This window comes from Haemaphysalis longicornis, unplaced genomic scaffold (assembly GCF_048455015.1).
Source record: "Haemaphysalis longicornis isolate Haplotype H1 unplaced genomic scaffold, Haemaphysalis longicornis Haplotype H1 scaffold_7, whole genome shotgun sequence".
NCBI lineage: Eukaryota > Metazoa > Arthropoda > Arachnida > Ixodida > Ixodidae > Haemaphysalis > Haemaphysalis longicornis.
Window position 1 is genome coordinate 1,802,877 of NW_027526422.1, and position 6,000 is coordinate 1,808,876.

Genomic DNA, 6,000 nt, shown 5'->3' on the forward strand with positions numbered 1-6,000 from the left:
ACCGCTCCTTCTACGATGTCTTGTCGGCTCCAAGCAACGCCGGGCATGACGATTTCTTGTTCGCTTACTAACTAATTATCTAACAAGCACATCTCAGGTGACTTCAATTTCGGAGTCTCGATCTGCGGATGCACGTCAGCGACACCAGAAGTAACGGCGCAGAGTCTGTCATTCGTTCCAACACCACAGATGCCGCTGCTTGTTTCCTCACAGTTCGAAGCACTGGTGCTAGCGCTGACGACCGCGGGCTCATGAACAACGTAGGAGGTGACAGGACACACCGTCTCATTGTCCTCACCATCTCCAGTAGCGCGCATGTTGGCATTTTGAACAACCGAGGTCTCCGTCTTGGCATGCTTCGCGCACGTCACGACGGGTCGAGATGGCCTTCTCTTTTTGCGCACAGAAGACAAGTAGTTGGGACAGTTCGGAAATATTAACGGCACGGCGTCTGGTGACAGGACAGGCCGTTTAGGTTCGTCTAGAAGGACTTCGCCACCAAGCTCGCCGTAATACCGCCGCCTCTCTATGTCGCTCTCCGAGAAGTGCTTTTCGCAAATATAGTCATGAGACGTGAGCTCCCGATATTTCCTGGGAATAGCACGAACCCACACTGCCAATCGCACTGGGTCACTGGGAACTTTAAAGGTAATTACCTTTTCTTTGCAGGATGCGTAGCCACTGTTGCAGTTCGGCACGACACATTTCCGCCCCATCCTCAGGAAGCAGGGATGGAAAACACTCGCCTTTGTGCAACATGAAAAGCACGCGAAAATCTGAGAAGCCCGCGAGAGGCGAGAGCGGCGAGAGTGAACCACTCGTGGAGAGAAGGCGGCGTCAGCAGTCGTTGTCTGCTCCGGGATTCCCGCCGCGAGCTCGACATGTAGGTGGCGACAGCGTCGCGCTGCTAGTGTGGATGCTCCGCTGAGCGGCCCGTAAGAATGCACACTGTGGGCGCGCTTCGTGCCTTTTTCTCGCCGTATGTGTGCACGAAAGGTGCGAACAAGAGTGGTATGCTGTAGTTCGGTTCCTCAACGTTCAATGTATAGCATGGAAGCGGCAGTCAGTTTTCATTACTACGCCAAAAAAAGCGACGATTTATCGGGAATCTCAGAATGGCCATAATTGTGACAATGAACTTGTACGATGTGGCTCGTAGCAAGCTCGATCTTTCCATACTATGGCTTTGAGCCTTCAATATTAGCATTAATAGAAACAAATCAGGAAGCCTCGACCTCTGAAATTCAGTTTACAACGGCAATCTCAATCGCTTTCACTGGTAGCATGACGCATTCTTGCATTTGTGGGATGCCCTGAAATGGTACACTACTTAACTGCACCGAAATTCTTTCTAAGAGCTTACGATATTTTTTGCGTGTTCAAAAGGCAACATAAGAGTACTGAATTTTGACCAGTGCAGATATATAAATGTAACCGCTCTAACGGGTCTTTTAAATGAAATTTTAGTGACTCTGAAGGAAGGTTTGATGAATAACGGTTTCGGATCACTTATTTACGGCTTTCGTCGCAAGTGAACTTGCGAATTGAATTGTCAACGCACGCAGTACAATCAACATCTCATGTTTAGCTAGGTTTTCGCAAAGTGACAAGCAGGTTTACAGTGTGCAAACCAAGCTTCTGGGACCTCACAGTGAGCACAAATTTTCTGTTACGGCTGCTCTGTTGACCATTTGCGTTCCTTTTAAAATCTAACAGGTGCCTGCAACAGCGAGACGTGTTTGCATTCTTGCGTATAAGGTCGCTTACGAACCCTAAAGATGTCAATAAATGAAGTTGCGCTGTTGCAGTTGTAGTAAAACATTTCCTTTTTATTTCTCGTTGGGAATCAGCGCAACGGGTTCCCGGTAACTACTTTGTTTTGTAAACTGAATATCGCCTTTGTCTTGGCATTTACTTCTTGAGGATTGGTTAAAAAATAAAATTATGTGCATTTCGTTTTTTTTTTTTAGGGAAAGGGGGGGGGGGGGGGTCCTGCCAACGTTGCAAGAGCAGCGAGAAGAGAATGCATGTAACGCGAAAAGCCAAACTATGGTTATCACTGTTACTTACAATCGAAACTACAGTAGGCGTCGTGTTCTGTAGCAGTGAAAAAGCAGTATTTTAACACGTATTTTCAAAACTGATTAACCCCCCTTTGGTCCGAGATTGTCCAGGAATTGTGGCTCGCCTTTTTCAAAATTGTATTGAAAGCAAGCATTGTGAGAAAAAATTAAAAAAAAAAAGTGAGTCATGGCACACGTACACCCCTCACACATGTGGGCAACAACGTGCATTATATTACGCGTTTTCTCCTCTTTCTTTAAACTTAGGTCCAACTTAAGAGGTTAAGACGTGACCATATTAGGCATTTGGTTATGCTGAGACACGTTTCTGGACAAGGTGATTTATGTCGGTATATGAAAATGGCACACGGGATGCCACATGACAGACGCAAACTCACAACTGCTTAATTTACCGAAAAATCCCCCCTAAATACTCTTGCGCGCCCATAGAAACGTATTTTAAAGAATACGTAAAATTAGCAACTCGATACAGTTGAATAAATGTTTATTCCTCCTCCTTAGTATAAACAACGACTGTCCAAAAATGGTATTTATTTTAGAAAAGGCACGGGAAGGACACGATCACACAGGCGCTTGCGGGTGTAAAATACGTGTCCGGTAATGTATGGGCGATAGCGCACGGGTCGTGTGCAGTGTAGATGTTTTTGTTTGTTTCTGCTTTCTATAAGGACACAGCGCAATTTTACAAGGGTGTGGAATTTGCACGCGCATGCACAGGTCTTGTCGCTTCTTACCCGTTTCGCGTACTAAACTTTTATCCTTTAAATAATCACCACGCCACCTTCAAAAAGCACCCTTCGACGTTCCCGAAACAGCAGACGACTGCACTCAGCAATAAGAAACGTGCAATCTGTGGCAGCAATGTTTATAACACGTTTCACACTCAAGCGGTGACCAGGGCGAAGATGTTTCGTGGAATTAAACCAGCGCATTACCCCGCAACGGCCGCTGATTATTGCGTTTATAGAGGAAATGCGCAAGCAGAGGTAACTATGTCATTGCTTACTGCCAAACGAGCACACATATTGGTTGTTTTGTCGTGTGCAGCAAGCGTCTTGCGCCGCACGCAACGTGAAAGAGCAGACGACGCGAGAGCGCCATCCACACTAGGAGCAGTTCGTCCTGCCGCCGCCAGGGGCCGACTTCGTTTCAAGCGCGGTACGGCATGTAACTAGGGCAGTATTTGTTAAAGGGACACTGAAGTGATATGTAAACATTGCGGGATTACTTGCGCAAATTGTAGTCCGGAGTCCCCAGGCCATGTTTCGACCACATTGGGTGCGTTTACGCGATTTTATTTAGTAGAAAAATTAATTCGAAAATGCTGTCCTCCTCTCTTTACGCTCGCCCATTTTCTGCGGCGTTTTCATGTGACGTCGCGAGGAGCCGAGCTCGCAATTGGCTGCGCTACTGCACGGCTCCCCGGCCTTCAGACAGAGTCATGACGGCCCAGCGTTTCGTCCGCCGGCCGCCGACGGGTCGTCGCAATTCGTTCGCTCAGTTGAAACGAAGCCAGGACACGTTGGTGAATGGAAGAATCTGCCTTTCTTTACTTGGTTGGTTTGTACACTGTATCTAGCTCCAAGTCAAGGTCGCTTCACACAAGCGCTGCACAAGCGCGTGCCACATGCGACGCTTCGCTGACTGGTACGCCAGTAGGCAAATATAAGGCCTCTTGAAGGCGGGAGAAGAGTCAGCGAAGTCAATATAGGTACTAGGGAAATAAAATCAACTGATATTTTTACCGTACAGCGTAAAACTAGGGCGCGGGAAGCACTTTTTTGCGCTGGGAGAACAAGCACAGCGGTCAGCAGCACGACTACGCATCTGCGAACGATTTTCCGTCTACTAAATGCAATTGCTAGACGTGAGCTACTGTGGAAACTCGGGCGACGCTTACTGCACGAGCGCAATACAACAAATAGTCATCTAAGCTGCTTGAAATGTCAAAACTAAATAGAAGTGTAAACTGGTTGTACAATATATACCCTATATTAGCAAGACAAGCGGAGCGTGCTGCGTGGCTGAGTGGTCTGGGGTGCTAGGTATGTCCCTGCAAGTGTTTTGCAAGTCACGAGTTCGAATCCCCGCGGGTAAGTGCTTTTTTTTTGCAAGTTAACTTTTTTGTTTTCCGCCGATGTTTTCTATATTGAGTTCACCTTTTTTTGGGCTGCAACGTTCATGGCTCCACGAACTAGTTCACAAAACGCGCGCAGGCTGGCACTGGCGCGCTAGCGAGTTCTCGTTGGCGTGCTGTTGCCATAAGCACCGACTGCTTGCAGGCAGTGGACACAGGCCAGAATGAACAGACCCTTGGCCTGGTGCGAACACGCTTTTTACGATACAGGCATGAGGGAGGCAAGCTCCAAATATGGGGGAAAAGCGCATGACATTTGGGCGTCTGCGGGTATGCAGAGGGCGTTCATGCACTGCGTAGGTCTCGGCTAGTGAATGCTACGATTCCAAGCCGTCCTGGGAGGCTTATCTTTATGCATTTTTACAGCTGACAACATGGCAGAAGCGCGCTACGATGATTACTGAGTTATTGAGAAGGCCCATCCAGCAACACCACCGGTTGTATTTTACAGAACCGAAACCGAAACTTGTTTGGTTGCATGCTCACCTTGGCCATCGTCCAATCACGGTGCCCGCTCCTTCCAACGTCACAGCGTTAGTTGGTGCGGCCGCCGCAATCCGCGCTTGGTAGTTTTTCTTCTTTCGCGCTTTGTAAAATAATTACTGATTTGTCAACCGGATAAACGATGAAAAGTGTGCTAATTTGAGCCAGTCTACGCAGTGCAAGCAAAAACGGGAGCTTGACAAATTCACTTCAGTGTCCCTTTAATAACTGCTGCTAAAATGTCCAGCACTTCTATTTATTTATTTTTCAGAAATAAATCTGGCAATCTTTACATTATATTCTATGATATTACGATTTATGTTCGTCGCGTCCATAGAAGAACGAGTAAACTATGGCAACGTGCTTGTCGCGCCATCTGTCGTGCGGCCCCGCAAGCTACATTTCCTCCTCGCCAGACAGTGACATTAACGCACACACGCTCGCGCTGTCCCAGCCCAGAAGTTTGTCCTCCTGAAATACTTCTTTCTCCGTGCCCAGAACTGTTCGTTTACCCTTGAAATAGCTTGAATCTTGGACGTTTTAGATTAAACTCTTGCAATACAATAATTATCTTTCAAAAGAGCTGTATACTTCTGGGGCGGTATTCTCGTAACTGTCCCTTTTGAAAACGTCCCTTTTGCGCCCCTTCCTCGTGACGTACTTCCGGTTAAGCAGTGAACGTTGGCAGTGGGTTTGCCGCGCTTGCGTTACGTCACTTCCGGTTGTTTGCTTTTAACCAATCAGGGCTTGCCAAAAGGGACACTTTTGAAAGGGACACAAAAGAGACAAAACTCGAGAATACCGCCCCTGCTGTTGAGCTTAAAAAGTAAAAAACATGACGTTGACGCCGCCATCTAGTGGGAACAATTAGCACCAAGTATTGCATTAAAGGGACACTGAAGTGAATTTGTCAAGCTCCCGTTTTTGCTTGCACTGTGTTGACTGGCTCAAATTAGCACACTTTTCATCGTTTTTACGATTGACAAATCGGTAATTATTTTACAAAGCGCGAAAGAAGAAAAACTACCATGCGCGGTTTGCGGCGGCCGCACCAACTAAAGCTGTGACGTTAGGAGGAGCGGGCACCGTGATTGGACGATGCCCAAGGTGAGCAACCAAACAAGTTTCGGTTTCGGTTTCGGTTCTGTAAAACACAACCGGTGGCGTTGTTGGATGGGCATTCTCAATGACTCAGTAATCATCGTACCGCGCTTCTGCCATGTTGTCAGCTGTAAAAATGCATAAAGATAAGCCTCCTAGGACGGCTTGGAATCGTAGCATTCACTAGCCGAAACC